Source organism: Xenopus laevis, chromosome 8L (assembly GCF_017654675.1).
Source record: "Xenopus laevis strain J_2021 chromosome 8L, Xenopus_laevis_v10.1, whole genome shotgun sequence".
NCBI classification, from domain to species: Eukaryota; Metazoa; Chordata; class Amphibia; order Anura; family Pipidae; genus Xenopus; species Xenopus laevis.
The window spans coordinates 32,344,199-32,357,067 of NC_054385.1; the positions used below are offsets into that span (position 1 = coordinate 32,344,199).

Here is a 12,869-nt window from a genome sequence, read left to right on the forward strand (position 1 = left end):
TTTTTAGAATCGGCCATGCAATTACATACTAACTAACTTAAAGGTGTAGCAACCCTTTAAACACAAGTCTTGTTCCAGAGAGCCAGTAAAAAAGTGCAATATCTTTGCAGGAGAAAGCCATCTAACAGCAAATTTACACTTCCAAACTTTTCTAGGGAAAAGGAAGACGTGAAGCGAGTGCAGACAGAAGCCGGTTAGTCCCAAGTCAGTGAAACATCAAAGCCAGAGGAGAAGAATCAAGTCTAGGAAGCAGCCAAGTCATAGCTTTAAATTGGTTCCAACGAGAACAGGAGGGAGCGGAACTTGGTGAGTATCTTCTGAGTCACCAACGATAACTGCGCCCGCTGATGCACCTGCACACCCCAGATACAGCTGCAGAGGCATGTGTATGCACTAACTTCATTTTGGGTGTCTAAACGCCAGATACTTTATTAATCCTATGTACAATGGGCAACAAAATGTTCAGTGGACCCCTGGAATTCATATTATACATCATATCTGTTATACAGATAACTAGAATCTCAGCTGCCATAAAAAAAAGCCAGGACTCACAGTACAGAAAACTTGGGGGCTGTTCCTGCTGAATTGTGCTTAGTACAGGGGAATACCTATACTCTACGCTGGCTGTACAAATATATATTTACTTATGTTGGATATGCCAAATCTTTTCTTTCTAATAATGTGTCGATTTCTAGGGTAAACCTATTCTCATACAGATTTAAATAAAGAAAAGGAATCCTTTTGGAATTCATTCCCAGGATTCCTTTTCTTTATCTATACAAGTGAGAAATCTCCATAAAACTATATATATTTCCTATTGGCGCATTCAGGAGACATAGAACTTTCCAAATCTCCTGTGTTATCTTATATAAAATAAATCATGTTTGTGATATCTGTGTTTGTATTATGGGAAATATATTTGATTTTCAGTTTTTAGACACTTTGAAGCCTATATCTTTTTACAGAAGTGGAATTACATCACAGTTCTAACATATTTTGAAAGCTTAGGTTGTCCTGAAAAAACGAGGGATGCACCGAATCCACTATTTTGGATTCGGCCGAACCCCCGAATCCACTATTTTGGATTCGTCCGAATACCGAACTGAATCCGAAACTTAATTTGCATATGCAAATTAGGGGTGGGAAGGGGAAAACATTTTTTACTTCATTGTTTTGTGACAAAAAGTCACACAATTTTCCTTCCCGCCCCTAATTTGCATATGCAGATTAAGGTTCGGATTCGGTTCGGCCGGGCAGAAGGATTCGGTCGAATCCTGCTGAAAAAGGCCGAATCCAGAACCGAATCTTGGATTCGGTGCATCCCTAAAAAAAACTATATATTTTTTTCCTGGGTAAACTAAAAGACCCTCCCAGGAAAGACCCCTAAACTGAAAGATAGCAAAATGGTCTGGCAATATAAGTACCATATCAGCCGACAGTGAAAGGGTTAAAGAGGAACTCAATCCAAAAACTTTTTTGGCGATAAATTGTGTTTCTGATATATGTGTTTGTTTTATGGGAAACATGATTTTTCTTTCATTTTTAGACACTTAGAAACCAATGTCTTTTTGCGAAAAACTTTTTTGGCTGATAAAAATGTAACTCTAAGCAGCTTCCCAATATCCATTTATTCCTCATTCTTTTCCGTTCTTTGAACTGCTCGTTCTGACTCCTGAAACATTGTAACTGTAAGCAACTTCCCAACATTTATTCATTCCTCAATGTCATTGAGTTTATAGACACGTGTCACTGTCACTGCGATTGGCTGTCTGCCCCTTTTTGTTCTCTGAACTGCCGTTTCTGACTTCTGAAACCTTTTAACTCTAAGCTACTTCCCAATATACATTCATTCTTCATTCTTTTCTGTTCTCTGAACTGCTGGTTCTGACTCCTGAAACAATGTAACTCTATGCAACTTCCCAATATCCATTCATTCCTAATTCTCACTAGGTTTATAGTCATGTGTAACTGTCATAGTGATTGGCTGTCACCAGTGGTGTAACTACAGAGGAAGCCGACCCCACTGTTGCGGGGTGGGGGCCCAAGGGTACAGGGGCCCCAAGCACCGAATATAATAATTGTGAGCAGAGCACACATCTTGCCAAATTGCCGGCCCCACCACAGAACGCCGCTTGTTATTTGTAGCTCGCACTTGTGCATTAAGATAGTCACGCAAAGGCGTTACGTACTGCGTGACGTCACAGCCTCACGGCATGGATTAGCAAACTATTGGTTGTTTTCAGAATATCTGGACTGTCCTACTAAAAGGCGTGACTCGTGGGCGGCATGCCTTAGTATCTGTTTGAGCGGGACCAATAAATGAAAAACATCTAAATATTATGATATTCACCTTGATTTTTTTTCAACATGGCTTACTCATCATCAAGCACAGTTTTCTATTATTACAGAACTAAAAGGATTTCTGTATTTCAGAGCTTTTTGGATACTTGGTTTCTTTATAATAGTTCTCATACTTTGGGCTTACTCATCAGGCAGAATATAGACAGGGCAAGGGTTGCCACATGTCCAGTTTTAAAATGGACATCCCAGTTTTAAAAGGACTGTCCGGTTCAAAACTTTCTATCCAGTTTAGAACATTGAAAAAACTGGACAGAAATCCAGCCAGTTGGAAGTGAAACCCCAGCATCATAACCTCAACTAACATCATTGTGCCCTCTCTGACATCATCATCATCATCATCACGGCTGGATTTCCCTCAGAGGCACCCTGAGGCCTCTAGGTCCTAGCGCCAGCTGTCTGCTTTCACACGCACGCCCCCCACAAGTGCACGTACGCTTTCGCTGGAGCACCAGGGACCTGTGCACTTTACTATTTTGACTTCTGCACTGAAAGCCTTTTTCAAAAGAGCCAAAAGATTTGTTTATATTTAATTTTGAAATATGACATAGGGTTATACATATTGTTAATTTCCCAGGTCCCCCCCCCCAGTCATGTGTCTTGTGCTTCAGTCACTCTTTACTGCTGCACTGCAAGTTGGGTTTTTACCCCCCCCCCCACTCACACACACACACACCAGCAATCCATCAGCAAAACAATGGTAAAGTAACCAGATAACAGCTCCCTGGTAGATATAAGAAAAGCACTCAATAGTAAAAAAAACATGTCACTGAGAGACTGTCCATTACATTATGTAGGAGAAACAATAGCCTGTCAGAAAGCAGTTCCGTAGTGCTGCACTGGCTCTTTCTGAAAGCCTATGACCAGACAAAATGACCTGAGATGGCTGCCTACACACCAATATTACAACTAAAAAATTGACTTCTTGGGTTAGTAATGACATTTTACATGGTAGAATTCATTATTTGCAGTGTAATTTAGAATTGCCATACCATAAAAATCATGACGGCATCCCTTTAAGTCCTGTTTTTGTATGTTGCAGTCCAGCAACACCTGTAGTGCACTAAATGTGTTTGTTGCTTAAAATTCCTAATTATTTTCCAGGACTGAGTTATCTTACTCTATACCCTTTATAATTTTCTTTTGAAAAAAACCCTGTGCCACATGAATTTGCATGTGTGTGTGTGTTAACAGTGGCGTAACAACCGAGTAAGCAGACCCCGCAGTTGCTGGGAGGCCCGGGGGCAGAACTGCCATCAGAAATCGCAGGGCCCCATACGACAAAATTTCCTGGGCCCCCTGGGCTGCACCCACTGCTAGCCCCACCTACAGGTCCACCCTCCCCACCCCACAGGTCCGCCACCCACTACACAGTAAAAAAACAAAAAAAGTATTGGTGGCTAGGGTTCCCACATGTTAATAAAAAATAAAAAGATATTGGTGGTCAGGGCCCCCATAAAAAAACATTTGTGGCCAGGCCCCCCCCATATAAAATATTGGTGGCTAGGACCCCACATGAGAAAAAACATATTGGTGGGCAGCCCCCCCCCCATTTTATGAGAAAATTGGTGGCCAGGGCCCCTTAAACGTCCATGCCGTCCGAAAGTCCGCAGCTCTCAGAAAGATGGGGGGCCTGGCTAATCAAGTAAGTTAGGCGTGGCTGGGCCCCCCTTACCCTCGGGCCCCCTACAACTGTCCCCCCCTGATGGCTGCCCTGCCCGGGAGTACAGGGGGCCCAGTAGGGGGCTTGATTCCTCAGTAGTATGTGCAACCGGCAGGGACAATTTTGGGGCAGAGCAACGTCACGTCGAATGGGCTTGTCCACCTAATCCTTCGCTCTCCCATCAGTGAGGCGGGTGCTTGTGAGTTCTGTGTTACCTGCGAGAGTGCGCACTGCTGAGGGAGCTGGCGGCTGGGGCAGGATAAGCAGTGGGGGGAGTCACAGCCAAAACCAACCATTACCTTTCCAGTGGGGCCATGTGACGCACAACACACTGACCATCGTGTGCCGATAGAGAACCTGAGGGCCTGTGGGTTGTGTCACTGGCTCTTGCAGCAGCTGGTACTTACAACCCACCTGTCTGTTGCCGCGTCTTCACACTTGGCTAATTTAAGCAGGAGGGCCTGGGGATCGAGCTCCTTTTTGAAGGCCTTTGTCACAATTCCTTGTTAGAACTTTTTCTTTCATTCTCTTTGCGGTTCTTAGAATGTTCTCCACTGTGAATGGTGCCCAAAATAAATGTAGTGGCAGGTGTGAATACTGTTTCATTTGCAAGACATGGAGTGCTGGAGTTGGAGAACTTTCTGTGTGGTGCTTGGGGAAATACATTGTCGTCTTATTAAATGCCCATCACACTGACACTGTTTGGTGTTCGTGGGGGAAACAGGGACGCCCCACCTGTGGCCCTCCAGCTCTTTACTCTTACTTTAGTTCTTTTTTATGTAAGCTGAATGTTCAAATAATACATTCATTTACAGTGCTGTGCAATATGTTGGGCTTTATAAAAACATGTTAGTAATAATGATAATGATAATAAGAATAATAATATCGGTTGGTATCATTTTTAAAATTTTTAATATAATATTAAAATTTTGAATTTGTACAGTCTGGATTGATTATTGCCTAGAGTTTGCTGCATTTACTGAATCAGCTGCTAGGACTATTTTTTTTCAGGAAATGCAACCTTATTGGTGTGTGGGTATAGCTACCATAAGGGGACTGGAGAAGGTACAACAGACAGGTGACCCTTGGCAGAGGCAGGTTCGGACTGGCATTCAAAGTAGGCCCTGACATTTCTAGCATGCAGAGGCCCAAACAGCTCCCCCACAGGTGCAATAAATAATGTATGTCTATGGCATGTTACAGCAGCCCCTCTGGCAGGGGAACTAAAAGATGTGCAAAGTTTCTATTTGAGAGCCACTAAGTGGGCAGAGGTTGTGGTGAGTGGGTTTGATTTGATTTGATCATAGACAGACAGGTCAGGTCAAATGGGAGAGTGTGTGGTAGATCAGAAGCAACCCCATATATGCATTGGGCATTTTTTTCATTGGGTTAGGGTTGCCACCTTTTGGCCCGGTTTAAACTGGCAGGGGCTATGACGTAGTGAACGGCGGTTGGCTGATCGCCCCCTCAATCATAGGGTATCCTGTCCAGTTGAACTAATTTGGAAAACTGGCCAGGCAGTTTTGACCTGGGCAGCCCTTAAAAAAACCTGGTCAAAACCAGACAGGTGGCAACCCTAATTGGGGTCCATGTGATCTATGGACTAGTAATTAGGGGGTAGGGTCTGCCCCTTCCGAGTTACATACTTACCATATAGTCACAGTAGCATGTGCAACCGGCAGGGACCATTTCGGGGGATGGTGCTGCTTATCCAGACCTCTGCAGGGCTTCTGATTTTTTATCCAGAGTGCCTCACTGCCTTTACTGATTATTAAGGAGCGATTGTGCTACACTTACGTGCCCTAAACTCAAGAAATTGCCACTGTGCCATCCTTCTATGAGTTCTGAGAGTATTTATACATGGATTTGCCACTGTGCCATCCTTCTATGAGCTGTGGGGTATATATACAATAAAATGACACTGTGCCATGATTCCATGAGTTCTAGGGATATTATACATGAAATTGCCTCTTTCTTTCCTCTAGCCCCACGTTTCACTTTCAAATCTTGTAACCTTAGTATGAAAGGAACTGAGGTGAATGCTGTTCCCCCACGTTGCAAAGCAGTTATAAAGGTGGGAGCTCTAAAAGCATTGCCCTACCTAAGACCCCATCTAGTCTTAATCTGGCTCTGATCATGGATGAGCTGAAGGTACATGTGGTAGGGTGGATCCTGGTTCTTCCACGATTATGTGCAGAGGGGTCACTCTTTTTCCCTTCTCTGAACTGTTGCTTCTGACTCCTGAAACAATGTATCTCTTAGCAACTTCCCAATATCAATTAATTCCTCATTCTCACTAAGTTTACAGTCATGTGTTAATTGTCATAGTGATGGCTGTCACTCTTTTTCTGTTCTGTTCCTCATTGTTTTCTGTTCTCTGAACTGCTGTTTCTGACTCCTGAAACAATGTAACTCAATGCAACTTACCAATATCAATTAACTTCCACATAAGGTGCTTAAGACGGGAATAGGAGAGGGACTGAATAGAAAGATAAGTAATAAAAAAGTAGCAATAACAATACATTTGTTGCATTACAGTGCATTTGTTTTCTAGATAGGATCAGTGACCCTCATTTGAAAGCTGGAAGAAGAATTCAAATAATTCAAAAACTTTAAAAAAGAAAAAATGACGACCAGTTGAAAAGGTTGCTTAGGGTTAGCCGTCCGATGACATACTAAAAGTTACCATAAGGGTGAACCCCTTTATAACCTACACCCTTAAAGGCATTGCTTTAAAGCAGAAGACAGCTGTTTTCTTCTCAATGATGCAATTTCTTTTGCATATATTTGAATGTGCACATTAATGATTGGATATGGTTTCATTGATCATCTTAAACTCTGATCATTGATTCAGCAAATCCATGATTCAGTAGTAATACCCATTAATTTTAATGTGAAGCAATACTAACGCCTGTTATTCCATTGCCCTAAAGAATGGGGGTTTAGTTCTCCTTGTGTCACTGCGGGTTGGGACAGTAGAAGAAATAATGTTACTGGAGGGGCTGAGAAATGGGTTTCAACAGTGTGCATGGCCTGGGAAAAGGTTTCATCGCTGTCCACACTATGGCAAGCTCAGGGCTTATGGTCTGCAGGTATAGGTTGTACCTTTCAATGAAATAGCAATAGCCATAAAATACACAAGTAGGAATAACTATTATCACATTTGGTTTATTTGTAAATCGATTAAAATGTATTTCTCTGTCCATGTCAAAAGCACTGGGAGGCGTGCAACTTAATGCCCTCCGCTGTGGTCCTTAAACGTTATTAGACTTCATACTGAAAGGAATTGTTCAGTGTAATAATAAAAATGAGGTAAATACTGTAGATAGGCTGTGCATAGGGTTGCTACCCGGCCGGTATTTTACTAGCCTAGCCGATAAAACACCTGCCAAGGGCCGGTATTAGAAATTTACCGGCAATGTAGTTGCCGGTCATTAAAGCCCTTGGCCCGCCCCCAATTTGCTCAGTATTTATCGTTTTTTTTTTTTTCAGGTTTCTGTCCATCGCGTGTATTGCTCCGCCCCTTTTGCATCACTTTGTGTAGCTCCACCCCGTTTACATCACAGACCGCCCCTTTTTGTTCCCGCCCCCTCCTGGCTGGTAATTTTTTGAAAAGGTGGCAACCCTAGCTGTACATGACCTAGCGATGAAGCGACAGTTAAAGGAACAGTTCAGTGAAAAAAATTAAAACTAGTAAATACTGTAGATAGGCTGTGCAAAATAAAAAAAATTCTAATATAGTTAGTGTAGGTACCCGTAGGTTTTACTATGTTCCTATGGCTATAAATCCCTAACCTTTACTTCGATAGTTACTAGGCAAAAGCCTATGTATCTAATTTCTAGCTCTATTGGCATAACCAGTAGTTATTGGCCAAATTGTGTAATGACCACCTCCTACCACACTTCAATATAGTGGCTCCTGGTGTCCTTCCAGCTAGGTTATTCCCATTGAGCCTGGGTACACCAAGGCCCAGTAAAGCCACCACCCTAAAGGGACAGCACCTTTAGTGTTTAAGTCAGGGACCAGGAATCCCCGTGAATGAGGATTAGTAAGTGCTGGATAGATTGTTTCATAGACTCTCTAGGAGAGTGAGATAGACAATTTATATAGCAAGAGCAGTTGTGTGCTCCATCAAGGATCAGTAGCAGGGAGTAGCTTCCCAAATGGCTTCCTTGTATGCCTTTAGTGAAGGGACCACAGTGGATAGGTGTTAGGCTAGACTTCTTCTCCCTAACCACTCCACTGGATGGGATCCGGACCACTTAGAGATGTATCTGCCTGAGGGAATTGAAGTACGCTGTACTGTATCGTCCTCCTCTATCTACTTGAAACTGTAATATGCTAACACCTCCTCATACGTGAGTAAACCTGTGCTAAATAAACCATCCATTTGTTTCACCCTAAGAACCTCCTGTCATCCAATATTTTTCCTATTTCATGTACAGTAGCCTGAGTATTGTAGTTCCAATGTAACCCATGCTCATTACCATTAGCTGGACAGTTAACTACTTTAGCGTTACATTAGTTAGCCAAAAATGTAATGTATAAAGGCTGGAGTGACTGGATGTCAGAACACAACTCCCTGCTTTGCAGCTCTCTTGGTTTCTACCAGGCAGTAACCAATCAGTGACTTGAGGGGGGATCACATGGGTCATAACTGTTTGCTTTTGAATATGAGCTGAATGCTGAGGATCAATTGCAAACTCACTGAACACTTATGTCCCACGTTGCCCCCGCAAGTTGCTAACTAACTCAGATTTAGAGAGCTGAAAAGCAGGAAGTAGTGTTCTGTTATGTTACACATCCAGTTACTCCAGCCTTTATACATTACATTTTTGCCTAACTAACTATATTAGAAACACAGATGAGGGATGGTTAAAGCTGAATAGACACAGGCTGAATATTGGCACAATACAATATTACAATAATTAATAATAATAATAATTAATAATATTACAATATTTATGAATATGTAATATTTTGCATGATCACTCTTCAAGTGGAAAGGTAGAGTTATTGGTCAGATTCCTGTTTCAGTATTAATATTCAGTCCATGGACCATCTCTAGCAGTAACAAAATCATCTACTGAAAAGGATTACACAGCCTTCCCTTCACATACTGTATATAGAAATTTGCTCTAGCTGTTCACCACTCTTCCTCTCAGAATTCAGTGTATTCATAATAAGGCACAGCTCTTTGGGTGCAGCCAATAGGGCTAAATGCAAAGTACAAACAAAACATTTTGTTGCATTTTGCAAATGATCCCCTTTATATGCAGGCAGACCATCTAGACATCTTTATCTGAAATAGATGGATGCAAGTGAAACTGTACCCCCTACTGTAAATAATAAGGATATTCAATTTCACTAAGCGGTTGGTTCTGCAACCATACTGTATAAAGGCACAAGGCTGCAGGTTGAGTTAAACAGGAGACTATCACTTGTGTATTATAAAGGATAATGAACCCTCACTGTAAATTATAAATGTATTAGAAGTCGCTGAGGGATTAGAAGTTATTCAGGGAACTTTTGATAATCACTCATGTATTAAAATGACTAATGTACTCCTACTGTAAATTATAAGGATATTAGAAGTCATTGAGGAATTCTGTGGCCATATAAACGCACAAGACTGCAGGCTGAGTTATACAGGGAACTCTGAGTATCACTTGTGTATTATAAGGGATTATGTACCCCCTTTCGGTAAATTATAAGGATATTAGATGTCACTGAGGGGTTCTGTCACCATATAAAGGCACAAGGCTGCAGGCTGAGTTATAGAGGGAACTCTGAGTATCATCCAAGTATTATATGGGATAATGTACCCCCACTGTAAATTTTAAGGATATTAAAAGTCACTGATGGGTTCAGGACCATATAAATGCATATGGCTGCAGGCTGAATTAGTCAGTTGGCTATCACTCGTATTATAAGGGATACTGCAACCCCACTGTAAATTGTAAGGATATTAGAAGTCACTGAGAGGTTGTGACCATGTAAAGGCACAGAGCTACAGGCTAAGTGATACAGGGTACTATAAGGGATACTGTACCCCCTAAATGATATGGGTGTTATATGTAATTTAGGGGTTCTGTGATCATAAAAGACACAAGACTGTGGACTAAGTTATACAGTGGACCCTAAGTATCACACAGGTATTTTAAGAGATTGTGAGCCCCCTACCATAAATGTTAAGGATATTTGCTTTCACTGAGGGGTTTTGTGACTATATAAAGTCATGAGGCTGCAGGTTGAGTTATACAGAGATCTTTGAGCATCATTCATATACTACAAGAGACACCATACTCCCTACTTTAAATGATAAGGATATTAGTATTATATATATATATATATATATATATATATATATATATATATATATATCAATTGAATATGGACCAGCACTCCGTTTTCTTTGTCAAAAGTGTTTATTCAATACACTGTGCATCCAACGTTTCGGCCCGCATTGGGGCCTTTATCAAGGATATATATATATATATATATATATACTACTAGACATTAAGCCCGTTAAATTAACGGGCGCTAGAACATATCCGTGGGCAGGGCCGGGCCAAGGTAGTTTGGCACCCTAGGCAAGGACTTCAATTAGCGCCCCCCTCATCTTGTATTACCATTTCCCACCTTACCATTACAGTTTTTTAATAAACAAACCTTACAACACATTGATGAAACTTTTCATTTATATAAATATTGCCCCCAAATCTGTACTTGTGCCAGCAGTCAGCCATAAATATGCCCCCAAATCTGTAATTGTGCCAGCAGTCAGCCATAAATATGCCCCCAAATCTGTACCTGTGCCAGCAGTCAGCCATAAATATGCCCCCAAATCTGTACCTGTTGTGCCAGCAGTCAGCCATAAATATGCCCCCAAATCTGTACCTGTTGTGCCAGCAGTCAGCCATAAATATGCCCCCAAATCTGTACCTGTGCCAGCAGTCAGCCATAAATATGCCCCCAAATCTGTTATTGTGCCAGCAGTCAGCCTTAAATATGCCCCCAAATCTGTACCTGTGCTAGCAGTCAGCCTTAAATATGCCCCCAAATCTGTACCTGTTGTGCCAGCAGTCAGCCATAAAAATGCCCCCAAATCTGTTATTGTGCCTGCAGTCAGCCTTAAATATGCCCCCAAATCTGTACCTGTGCTAGCAGTCAGCCATAAATGTGCCCCCAAATCTGTACCTGTTGTGCCAGCAGTCAGCCATAAATATGCCCCCAAATCTGTACCTGTGCCAGCAGTCAGCCATAAATATGCCCCCAAATCTGTAATTGTGCCATCAGTCAGCCTTAAATATGCCCCCAAATCTGTACCTGTGCTAGCAGTCAGCCTTAAATATGCCCCCAAATCTGTACCTGTGCTAGCAGTCAGCCATAAATGTGCCCCCAAATCTGTACCTGTTGTGCCAGCAGTCAGCCATAAATATGCCCCCAAATCTGTACCTGTGCCAGCAGTCAGCCATAAATATGTCCCCAAATCTGTAATTGTGCCAGCAGTCAGCCTTAAATATGGCCCCAAATCTGTACCTGTGCCCAGGCTCCCCCCACACCAGAAATCATCGAGCTGTAGTAGTGACAATACCTGTCATCCGCTGGGTGTCGTAGGGGATGCAGGGATGACCAGGAAGGCAGCGGGCCCATCCAATGCGCTGATGTGATGCAGGTTCCCCCTGTGTGGAGCTAGCAGGCAGGACGGGCTGTTATCCCGAACTCTCGCACGGAGCGCATCGCTACCAGGCGCACAGAGCCGCACTGGAAGGGGAGCAGCGGAGGGGTGAAAGTGAGAATTTCGAGGGGCTCCTTGCCTGCTTCACCGGCCGCTTCCAGCCGATCAAAGCCGTTAATGTGGAACTTGCCGTAGAGCACGTTAAGCTGACTGTGCATCCACGGGTAGTCGTGCAGCGGGATACAGTCCCCAGGGCGCACCAGGAACACTCCCACGCCGAAGCACGAAGTCTCACAGATGTGCATGTAAGTCATGGGCGGCCGCGGGCCCTTCCCTCCCGAGCCGAGTCGCTCCCAGGACCCAGACCCACATCTTCCGCCCCGCACCTGGCTCATTTTCCACAGCTGTCCCAAGTTCTCCTCTGACAGGCCCAGACCGACCCCTCCGCTGCTGTGAAAACTCTGCCGGGCCACCGTCTGTGCGAGAGAGCTCATTTCGTCCCAAGGCATTTCCCTCCTGCCTGCGCTGAGCACTGGATTAGCCTAGAACCGACTTGCTCGCTTCCTATTGGCTGCGCGGCGCTAGAACATATGTTGCTATGTTGCTGATATATGTGTTTGATTTATGGGAAACATGATTAAACTTTCATTTTTTAGACACTTGGAAACCAATATCTTTTTACAGAAGTGGAATTACACCACAATTCTAGCATATTTTGAAAGCTTAGGTTGTCCTTAAAACGATATATTGTTTTTCTGGGTAAACTAAAAGACCCACCCAGGAAAGGCCCCTAAAGTGAAAGAGCGCAAAATGTTAAAAAATGGTCAGGCAATAAAAGTACCAAATCAGCCAAATTGGCTGGCAGTGAAACTTTTTTGGCTGATAAAAATGTAACTCTAAGCAGCTTCCCAATATCCATTCATTCCTCATTCTTTTCTGTCCTCTGAATTGCTGGTTATAACTCCTGAAACAATGTACCTCTAAGCAATTTTTCCAATAACCTTCCATTCCTCATTCTTTTCTATTCTCTGAACTGCTGGTTCGGACTCCTGAAAAAATGTAACTCTAAGCAGCTTTCCAATATCCATTCATTACTCATTTTTTTTTTATTCTCCGAACTGCTGGTTCTTAGTCCTGAAACAACGTACCTCTAAGCAGTTTTCAAT

At 42.8% G+C, this 12,869-nt stretch overlaps 1 pseudogene; it reads right to left on the reverse strand.

The window, feature by feature from the left end:
- Positions 1 to 266: 266 nt before the first annotated feature.
- LOC108706089 lies at positions 267 to 12,212 on the reverse strand (annotated as a pseudogene).
- Positions 12,213 to 12,869: the final 657 nt, after the last annotated feature.